The sequence below is a fragment of the Haliaeetus albicilla genome, chromosome 12 (assembly GCF_947461875.1).
Source record: "Haliaeetus albicilla chromosome 12, bHalAlb1.1, whole genome shotgun sequence".
Classification (NCBI taxonomy): Eukaryota; Metazoa; Chordata; class Aves; order Accipitriformes; family Accipitridae; genus Haliaeetus; species Haliaeetus albicilla.
Window position 1 is genome coordinate 14,691,422 of NC_091494.1, and position 11,737 is coordinate 14,703,158.

Genomic DNA, 11,737 nt, shown 5'->3' on the forward strand with positions numbered 1-11,737 from the left:
CGGCGCGGGGGGCTCCGGGGGAGCAAGCGCCGAGTGGCTGAAAGGCCAGCACGGCTCATACCAGATGCGCTTCTCTAATTGAGGGAAGAAACATTAAGAAAATAAGTGAAGCAAATAATCTTGGTTTCCTTTATATCGTCTAAGGGTAGGGATGTCACCAAACTAATTCACAGAGGTGTTTCCTTTTGTGTGATGGAGTCCACCTCAGGCCCGCAGGATCAATATTTAATTGTTTAAAGGGATATTGTATTCCTTTCCTGTCACTGTTGTTAATGCCTCCGCGCTCTGTAATCCCACGGGGTCTTTTCCCGGGGATCTGATCAGAGAGATTACCCATCGCTCGGGAGTGGTGGGAGGAGAGTCCCTGGCCGTAAAAGATTCAGCAACGCATTGAACCATTTTCTCTCTATCTCCTAATGAAGTGATGAAGCATGTGCCACAAAATTTAACAGGGTTTTGTGGCAAATCGGGTTGCGCTGCTGAGAGGAGGATTAAACCTTCATCTTCGTCCCATAAATCACGGCATCAGCTACATTTATTCTGATGGATGGTCTGGACTCTACTGACAATATTTTGTCTCTGGAAGCGCCTGCAGCCTGTGCCCTCACGTCCAATTTCTTTTTACTGCTAAGCCGAGAGAGGCACTGACTGCGTCCGCTCGGAGGGCTCCCCTCGGGCTTGGTATCCCAAGACCATGCCAGAAACCAAAGCATCACCAGCAACCCAAGGGGAGATGGGAAGCTAGAAATGTCCCCCGTCCCCAGAAGGAGAGCCCGTGGGATTTGCTCTCCACAGCATGGTACCGGCTAGGCCTGGGACAACGTGGCGCTGACTCAGGTCAGTAGCTCCGTCGGGCAGCGCTGGCCAGGGCTGTGGTGCAAAGCGAGGGCTCCAGCACACCCCGCCGTGCGCAGCACCCTCGCTCAGAAGAGAAAAACACCTCCAGGGACGCAGCAAAATGTTTTTTTCTAGAAAAAATAGTCTGGAGATGCCACAGAGGTTGAAGTCCCTCAGGCAGCTGTGGGGACTGGCTCCCAGGTTCTCGCTCCACAGGCCAGCGGAGGATGATGGGCTGCATGCGGGCAAGGCCTGCCGCAGTTGCAGCAGGTCCCCTCGCTGTGACCTCCCTGTGCCTCCCGTCCCATACTTCCCTCTCATGCGAGTCATTTTAGTCATTAATCTCCCTGACCCCAGGCACTGGAGGGTGGCCCCTGGCACGTCCCCATCCCACGCAGCGGCTCGCCGCCCCGTGTCCTTGGGCATCCGCCGGCTCCCCGGCCCACGCTGCAGGGACAGGGCAGCCACCAGCAGCAGGCAGGGATGGTGTCGTGGTTTAACCCCAGCCAGCAACTAAGCACCACGCAGCCGCTCACTCACTCCCCCCCCATCCAGTGGGATGGGGGAGAAAATCAGGAAAAGAAGTAAAACTCCTGGGTTGAGATAAGAACGATTTAATAGAACAGAAAAGAAGAGACTAATAATGATAATGATAACACTAATAAAATGACAACAGTAGTAATAAAAGGATTGAAATGTACAAATGATGCGCAGGGCAATTGCTCACCACCCGCCGACCGACACCCAGCCAGTCCCCGAGCGGCGAATCCCTGCCCCCCCACTTCCCAGTTCCTAAACTAGATGGGACGTCACATGGTATGGAATACACCGTTGGCCAGTTTGGGTCAGCTGCCCTGGCTGTGTCCTGTGCCAACTTCTTATGCCCTGGCTGGGCATGAGAAGCTGAAAAATCCTTGACTATAGTCTAAACACTACTGAGCAACAACTGAAAACATCAGTGTTATCAACATTCTTTGCATACTGAACTCAAAACACAGCACTGTACCAGCTACTAGGAAGACAGCTAACTACATCCCAGCTGAAACCAGGACAGATGGCCAGGGTGCCCAGGAGCCCGCATAGCTTCCCAGTTACCTCATCGTATTAGAGCTTTATATTTATATTGGTGTTATCTTTAACTCTGCTGTGGGCACGCTTTATCTCAGCATGCCCGGGGAAGCCAGCCGGGCGTACCACAGGTGCCCAAAACCCAAACATCAAACTGAGCTTCACAAACTTCGTTTGCTGAGCACTAGCAGAGCCTGAGGAACAGGGAGAGCGAGCAGAGCAGTGCAGAACAGCTCCCCAGCACAGGGAGAGAAGTTGCTCTTGCCTCTGTTCCACCTAGACCCTCCCAGGGACAAAGACAGCAGCAGTGGCAGCAGCTGGGTGCTGCCTTCACCCACCCTATACAGCATGAAGCCACTCTTGGTGACAGCACGGGTGATGCAGCAGCTGCAGCCCGTTTGCATGCGATTAACCCAGGCCAATAAAGGCTGCCCGAGCTGGCCACTACTCTCCTAGTCAGAGGAGCTGTACCGGGTGGGGGGGCTGGTAAGTTTGGGGGGGGGGAAAATGGGCTGCTTTGTGCTCAGATTTAAGCTCTTTAGGGCTTTGTGTTTGTATGTGTGGGATGGGGCGGTGCTGCTGTCAAAGTTATACATTAACAGTAAGTGCTAAAAGCCTAAAGCAGGGATGCGAGGGAAGGCTAATGAGGTGGGAGACAGAGGTGGAGGGATGTGCTGCCTGTAGGGCTGGGACCTGCAGCAGGGTCCAGTTATGGGGCAGGGGGGCCCCCAGTCGTTCCCCTGATAAGGGTGCAAATGTTTTTGGATGTTTGTAAGTGGAAGCAGGATGTAAGCTGGTAGCCAGTGGCCAGGTTACCTCGCTTTCTGTGACCGTGGTCAAAGCTTTCACATCTCTGGTGTCACCCGCAGGCTTGGGCTCCTGGCACTCTTGTTGCTGTCCCAGGGAACTGGTGCTTAAGCTTCTCTCCTGCTGGACAAGCACAGTGGTTTGAACAAGAGGATCAGCATATGCCAGGCACAAAGCCCTGTGGTTTGGTGTAGTGTGACTCTCCCCTGCTGTGCTCAGCATGAAGCGGTTGGGTGAAAGGTAGGAAAGCACCTTGCTCTGAGCCTCTGTTGGCAGAGGATGCTTCCAAAATTTGCCAGTGGTGGTGGTCTATAAGGGACCGTGAGGCAAAAGCAAGACTTGTGGCCATGGCAGGAGGCTGTGTGAGACCCCTGCAAGGCGCTGCCAGCAGACAGGGAGCAGTGGCCTCTTCCCTGGCAGCCTGTGCCACTCGGGGTGACTTGGCTACAGAAGCAACCATGTTCATTGCAAATATCCCCAGTGATGCAGGGACAAGGCTAGTGAATTACTCAAATTACTTCAATCTCCTCAGTGGTGCACAGAGATTCAATCTCGGCATGGCATTAAATCAAGTCGGTGACACAGATCAAAGGATACTGCTGTAATCACCTCGTTAGGCCACAGACATCATTAGTTACTCATTATGATGTGTTGATACCGGCATTCTCTGTAACACAGTTATGTACACTTGCTATCAGACATTTTTCTCATCAAACGGGATGTCAATACCTTAACATCTTAATGAGTTACAGTCAATATCCATTGCAATAAAGCTTGTGTTTTCTCATGATTTCATCTACCCTTAGGCTTTTGATTAAAATGGCCACTTTTTCCAGGTAATTGATTGAGGAATTATGGAAATTCCATGTAGGAATGAGCACACGCTGCTGTGCGGGCTCCAAAAATCTTAGATTGTCTCCAAGTGCTTTAGAGACTACAATGGAGTTTGCTATTTTAATATAGATTTTGCATACTGTTGCTTAATTCTTCTTTCCCAGTCACTTGTCAAACAGTTTTAGTTCCAAATAAAGTAATTAAAATATCCAAGAATGTGCTGGAAAAATGTTACAAGCCAATCATTGGTTTGCAAAGGTCTAAGAATGAGATCAAGTGCTGCTGTCAGGTGAGCACTAGTTCAGATGAACATGCACAACAGCAAGGTTTTCTGATTTACTGCATTGGCAAAATATTTAATCATTTGCAGGAACATGAAAGCAGCCAGAACAAGCTGCAGTATTATTTCAGGCTCAGGTTAAGCAAGTGTAAGTCTGCAGAAGTCCCCAGTTTTCCAAGGCAGCATCTATTTAGGCAAAGCACATTTTTTGCCAAGTGAACTGTGAAGGAGCTTGCCAGTGTAGTGGTAAGGACGAGTGTTGAAGGGTCCCCAGCTTGCTTGACCACCTTTTATTTTTCCTCCAAGAAGAATGTTCACATATCACCAACAGAAAGAAATTAAATATTAAAAGGAAGATGAAGGAGTAGCAGCCAGCCAGCAGAACTGGCTTGTCCCATGGCTGTCTCCTACCCAGATGGACAAGACCAGACACCAAATAGGGTTGTGCCTGAAAGTGGTTTTCACCTCATGCAGCCACCAAGGTTAGTTCTTCCTGCCTGGGCCATGCTGTATCTGGGTCCTGTGTTAGTCCCTAGTACACTTCTGAATAGCTCTTGGTGAAGAAGTAAAGTTGGGCTCTTGTCACCTATGCTTCCTTTTCCAGGCTGGCTGCAGCCATGCTCATTGCTGGCACTCCATGGACTATTTTCACAATTTTTCCCTTACTAAGGTTGGGAGAAAAACAAGTCTGCCTTTTTACTGAGCGCTGGTGTGACAGTGTTGTGGAGGGAGCACTTGCTATATGTTTGATGTGCATCCACTGCTGCTAGGTACCAATGCCAATCGTCTTTCCAAATATCGTCAAGTGAGCTCTGACCTCTTATGTATCGCTAGTTGCAGTTTCTTAACCTTCACCCCCTGGATGGCCTTAATCTCTGATTACGCATGGGAAGTACAGATATGAAGACCTTGACTATGGCCTACCTGCACATAAGCATTCTACTGTGTGCAAGATCTTCCATTACCACAACGGCACTGCTCCTAGCTCTGGGTTTTTAACACCGACTGGCAGCAGCTGCAGCTTTGCTGCTGCATTCTCTAGGCAAATCCAGAGGGCTCGCTCCAAGCACCTTTTATTCCCTCCAACTCTGATGTGTCCAGGGCTGTTTCTGCTGTGTGGTGTCTTCATGCTCTTCCATGTCCTCTGCAGCCAGGATGCCCTCGATGCTATCTTGTGTCCTTCTTCCAGCCACCTTGTCTGCCCGCCCTGCAGCAGCAGAGGAGGATGTGGGCTCGGCCCCTGGGTGTAGTCCTGCCTCTAACAGGTAGGAGGGAGGTGTCTCTGATGGTTATCCAGGACCTTTGGCTTGTCAAAGGTTGCCTGCTCAGTCCTCCTCTCCTTCAGCTTTCTGGAGACATCATCCATGTGGATTTGAGGGGCTTTTCTGTGCTGAATTCACAGAGTATAGCCACCTTGGCAGCTCGGTGCGCTCTCTCAAGTGTGCCACCCAGGATGAACAGCAATGCCATCCCAGTGTGCCACACGCTGGGAAAAATCCCAGGGTGCCAGGGGAAAGCGATTGAAAAAAACCAGAACCTCAAGCCTTGAGACAGGGGGATGGTGTTGCTGGACTGCCCCAATATGCATCGCATCTCCCAGTCTTATTGCAAAGCGTACAGATCAAAATCTGCTGAGGGAAGGCTCTCCAAATTATGTAAAGTGAAGAGCTCAAACCAGATGAGTGAGGATGAGCCTTAAGTAGTGGCAAAACCTTCCACCTGTATTGCCAAACCCCTAAGCTCTCCTCTTCTTAATCCTCTGCTACTCCCTCGGGCAGCAGCTGAGGCAGGCAGGGGCAGAGATCTGCCTGCAGCCCAGGGGTACCCCTCTCCTGCCTTGCTGCAACCCTTTCACTTCGACCCACTGGGACAAATCCTGACTCCATGTAGGTCTTTGTTTGCCTGCACTTTGACCTCTGACTCCTTATAAAATATGTAAGTATATTACTAAAACACAAGTAGCTTCAGTAATTCCCTTTTAAACAAACCTCTGTGATATTTGACACTTCTCCTAATGACAGACCTAGGGCTGCAGTTTGGGACTGTAAAGCCACATTCAAACAGCCTTTTATTTTAAAAACCTCTTTTATAGAGGAAAAGACAGCAGAGGTTTCCTGGATCTAATTTAAATCCTCAACTGGACATTTCTTTACTGTTTATGGTAGTGAAAGACTGCGGTTGCTGGATTCACGGGAATAAGAAAATTTGTCATGTTCTTAGCAGTCACTGAAAATAGAAAATGAGCTGTTGTGATTCACATTGGAAAACACCAGCCATTTCTGCTGCTGACCTCAGCAGCCTGGAAAGGGCAAATCCCTGGCCGTGCCGGGAGTGGGCATGCACCCCAGGGTGCCCTGCCAGCGAGGGCTTGAGGTGCTTGGGGGCAACCCTTCACAGACCTGTCTGTGCTGCTCTGCCCAGCACACACCTGAGCTGCAGGGCCCAGGTGCTCCTCTTAAGGAGTGGGTCTATAAAGTAGAAGTATCTGCATGTTTGCAGAAGACTGTGAGCCCCCCAAATAACGCATTATGGGGGGTTACTGTTGTGCTGAAAAGTATGTGGAGTCACCGCCCCAAGCCCGTGGTTCATCCTCAGGGCATCACAACCTGGGGGGTTCCTCAGGACCTCCCCTGAGAGCCAGGCTTGGGTTGCCTGACGTACAGGTGGTTTCTGGTGATCTGTCCCCTTGTCCTTGGAGGATTACATGCTGTGGTGAGGCACTGTGGAGTTGCCGGCAGGATTGATTTCTCCAGTTACCCAACTTGTCTGGATCACTGGAGTCCCAAAGTGAGTAAACAAGATAAAAAATATGCTTAGGAAATATTCTGGATGAAAGCCCAAAGGAAAAATGTGGCTGAAAGTGTTCCTTTACACAAGAAGGAAAAGCTATTGTCTTTCCTTTTTGTGCGGACCTCGCCCCTGTGCTTTGCAAAGGCACAGGGAGACTTTGCACATTTATTTTTAATAGGAACATGCAGATGAGGACGTGCAGGTAACGATGGAGGTAGAAACAGCAAAGGCAGCAGGGGGAAAGCACAAATATTCAGAGTACTGAGAAGTGAGATGCTTTGGAGCCTGATTCACGCTGGAATGAGGAAGAAGTACTGCAGAAGGAGCCCGGGTCTCTGTGCCCAAGGAGTAGCTCCCACAGCTTTGCTGGGCTGTGGAACAGGCCCTTGACACGTGGGAAAGGACACGCAAGCGCCGGGCTCCTGTCTGCCCCCTGACAGCCCCTTGCAGCCAGGCTGGAGATGACTAAGCTTAAAGCCATTTCTCAGTAAAGGAAATAAGCACACTGGGGGTGCTGGGAGTGGGTGGGAGGCAGCCCCCCTGCTTGGAAGGCAGCTACATGGCTGCAAACAGCGGTCTCCAAACAGGAAAGGCTTCTGCGCTTGGGGACGCAACGGGCGATGACAGCCCAGCAGCTGTCCTGGAGGCTGAAGCTGGTCCCCCGTCCCAGGAGCAGGTCCATCTACCAGCCCCGCTGCCCAGCCCACCACCAGCTCCTCCTGGGAAGGCAAAGGGCTGCCTGGAGGACATGGCTCTGCCAGGCCAGGAGTGCAGCTAGGGCAGCATCCCTCCGTGAGTGGCTCAAATAGGTGGGGATTCACGAGTGGAAGATGCAAAGGACGGGCTGTAACCACAGCCCCAGCTCTGCCAGCAAGCTCGGAAAGGGGTTGGATGTGTATCAGGCATTTTAGCAGGCTTCTCTTAGTACAGCTGGTGTAATCCAAACTCCTCTGATTCAGATATGGAACCTTCTGCAATGAGTTTCGCTCCCTAATGATGAGCATGTATTTTATTTACAGAGTTTTTAAAGACTATAAAGTACAAGCTTGGCTGAAGAGCAACCCTATGAGGTGCTGGGCTGACCCCAGCCCCTGGTCTGTTCCCAGACCTGTCCTGCTCCATGGAATTCCTTTTCGGATGCTCAAAGGAACAGCTTGCCTTCGGATTTATCTGAGTGCCTGCTCCCAGTTTTATCAGAAGTCTCACGAAAAATAGCCTTTCCCTAAAGCCTCACTGGCGGCTAGAAGCACACAAGTGAGAACTGTAACTTTCACTGGGGAGGATGCTTTGAGCTGTTATGTTTATTATGAAAATCAGAAAAACTGTCACGATGGTAATCTCTAAAAACCTCAGAACCAGAAGGCACATAAGACATGCCAAATTCTCACAACTGTAATTCTTTTTCATTGAAAATCAATGCCATGACTTTTGAGGGTTTACTTCATGATATTAACGTTTGGGATTAGTTAGTAATAGTTTTCTCAAGTCAGTGGAGGTTTGCATGCACCCCTGGAGGGGGAAATTAGTGGCTAGTGCAAGGCTGACCGTGAGCATCCCGACTTTCAACTAATTTTAGTGGGCTTTGCATCAGCTGGGTGTTGGCGGCTTTTTCAGCTCCACTCACTTCTAAAGGAGGCCTACCTAGAGCAATTAGCTCCCAAGAAGTGTAATTCATAACTAACAGAAATTATGTTTCTTATCTTTTTAATTAGAGTATATATAATGTCAGTAATGATGTATTATCTATATGTTAATTTAAAAGGGTTGTTTTGGTGTCTGGCTTGATGTAGGGTCATCAGTATGAGAATATGCATTAAAAACAGATTTAAAGTCCCTGAAGAGTTATACAGCCCTGCTTTTTCAAAGCACTTGACCTTAGAAGTGTTTAGATTGCTTCTTTCTTATGCTTCACTTTTTTTTTTTACATTGCGCCTCACTTGGCAAGCACTAAATTGCAGGAAGTCATGTGCAATAAGGGACAGGAACAAGTTCACTTTATTTGGCTGTTAGTCCAGTCATTGGTGTGATGAGGAAGAAGATGAGAGTATCTGACATGCTGGAGGGGGACCCACAGCTTTCATCTAGAGATAGGCACCCTCAGCTCAGGAACATGTGCTCATGTATTCCTCTGCTGGGATCACTTTAGCATTTGGTCCCTTTTTCTCGAGCTCAGTATTCATTTGGGAGCCCGTGGGTTGCTCACACATTGTTTGCTGTAGCCTCACCACATCTTGCATGAAATATGCTGTCTCTGGTCCAGGCAGGCAACGCTGAGGGAGTGCAGGTCCTTCGGGAGCTGCATCCCAGACAAGAGGTACTTTGGGGCTGGGACAGCCCTGTGTGTGCCAGCAGAATAAAGCCCCAGCTTGGGCAGAGGTTTTTAGGTATTTCTAGGACAAGAGCAATGTTATGCTGGAAGCTGATGCTGGCTACCCCCAGAAGGCCTGTCTGAAAAGCCTGTCCCTTCTGGGTTCTCCAGAAAGAGTCCCCCAGCCCTTGGTGCAGGGTGTTGGGTGCCTGTGGCAGCATGCACAGTCCGGGGGTGCAGGAAGGGGGTGGCCCTGCCCTCAGTGCCTGCACTGACACAGCTGGGCACCCCAGAGAGGTTTGCAGCCCCCCCGCCGTGCTCTAGGAGGAGGCCTGGGCACCTGTGTTCCGAATTGCAATAGTATGGCTAGTTCAAGGGCACATCTGGAGGAAGGTCTGACATCCAGTGTCTAATGAGAACCTCCTGGACACTGACTGGTGAACTGAGTTTGCAGGGGTGGTGACACTGGTGGTTGCTGTGTCCCCCAACCCGAGGGCCTTCGGACTCCCACTCATGTTCAAACTGACCTAAACAGATCAGCAGCTACCTCCTTCCCACGCAAGTGTAGCCGCTCCTGAGTCTCCGCTGTTCACAGCTTGGTGTAGTAACAAAAAATCAGAGCTGATTCTAGTCTCCGTTAATACACAGCTGTAAACTTCAGCATCTCCACAATCCCACCAGGCTGCCTGCAAATAGCCATTAGACCCCTTAGGAAAGAGAGAGCAAATAGAACATACGTGGTACTTGCATGTGGGTTTCCTGCCAGTTTTGTGAGGATTTCAGCCCAGAAGCACTGTGTGGTTAGGTACAGAGTGGGTATGTTTCTCCTTGGAGAGCTGCCAGCTGTCACAAGCCCTCCAGCCGAGTACCAGCCCTAACTAAAACCTAAGATCGTGTTTGAACCTTCAACAGCCAAACTGGAGCTGGAAAGGCACATCCGTGTGATCAGAGTTAAGCTAGGCAGACCTGGGAAAAACAGGATTGAAAAGAGACACCAAAGAGTAGGTTTGAGACATGATGGCTGCCTCCGAGCTGCAGTAGGAAGTCGGGGCAGGTCTGTGATTAGATCTAAACAGAGCTGAGCTGTCTTTAGTGTCCTGCTGCATGGGTTTTAACCAGAGACGGGAGCCTGAATCACCAAAAATGTTCACAGACTGGAAATACCACTGTATACTGAAGTGTTGAAGAATTTCTTATCAATGTGCTTAATCAAAACAGTGCAAGCCTGGCACTTTGAACACCAAACTGTCCAACAGTAAACTGCGTTCCTCCATTGCAGCATGCTGACAGGCAGCAGAGTCGCAGAGGTCGGTGCCCCGTGTAGCCCCGCAGACCAGGTTTCCTGCTGGAACGTCACCTCCCAGGACTCATCCAGGCTCAGCTGACAATGCACCGCGCAGGTGAGACTTGAAAGATGTGATCTTATTTTTAGGGAAAACAGCAGATTAAGAAAAGTTCTTGGTAAAGAGTGAGTGATGGGGAACCTGTGGCGTTTTCCCAGCTGCAGACTAAATTGGCAGCATGGCTGTAGCATCTTTCTTAGGCACTAATCCAGCAAAACACTTGAGTATGTGCTTAATTAAATCATGTGAGAAGTTTAAAGGGCTTGAAAGCATGCAGCTAAATGCTTTGCTGGGGACTTAATATTAATGCCTCAGTTTCCCTTCTCCAACATAGAGAAAGAAATATTTACTTCCCATACAGAGTGCTGACAAGCTTAATTCAATCTTACTTGTAAAGTGCCTTGTGGGCCTTAGGGAAAAGGTGCTATAAAAATCAGAATATTATTCTATGCTCCCTGGCAAGACCACACTTAGCTTCATGTATTATCCTACTGGTGATACATCTCCCTCTGGCTGACAGCAGGAGCAATTAATGAGTATAAACCAAAAGAGGCTGTTTAGAAGGCTTGTGCTCCATGTAATCTGCAAACACCTGATGACAAATCCAAATCTGAAAAGATGGAAAAGTCAGTGGTTTTAAGGGGTCTTAGTGCAAAAACCTGCATGCGTATGACTTGAGAGAAGCAATGGGAAAAGGGCTGTTTCTCCAGTAATGTATTTTTATTCTTCGTTCTTTTTTATAGCCTTTGCTATTAATTTTTCAGTTTTTCTGGTCTTTTATAAGTTAGCAAACTGTACTCTGACACTGTTCTCTTATTTCAAATTTTCTTGATTGGGTTGAAAAGAATCTGGAACCAACCTCAGAGGCAGCTGGAGTTCAGTGAAGTCAAGGGAACTGCTGCCAAGGAGAGGCTTGCAAGTGAAGCCAGCATGGGAGAGGTTAGGGCAGGATTTATTTTTAGAAAATCCAGATTATAATTTAGAACAACCCTCTAATTGTGATTCTGCATTTATACATGTTGAAAATACTGTTCAGGACAGAGTATCCCAAGCAACACACATTTTTCTTAAGGTTCACTGGCATCAGTACAGCTAACAGGGATATTTTAGACATTTTTAACACTCTGTCTTTTCATGCATTGGAATACAAGTATACTGTAATGCCTGCTTCTTTGCCAAAAGTGAGTGAAAAGGTGTTGCTTCAAACCGTCTTCCCAGGAAAAAAAAACACAAATGACTGAAAATATGAAGCTCTTTTCTGGTAGTTATTGTGAATCCTCATCTCCTACCTATATTTCTGAACGCTATGTTCTGACTGAACTTAATCTTTTTTTCCCTATTTTTGTCTTCTGTCAATGACAAACGATACTTAAACTACCACATAGTAAACATCAAGAATCATAGCTACTCCTTTTACATTTTTAATGTTTACTGTGCATTTCATTTGCAATATTATTAAGATTAAAGAGT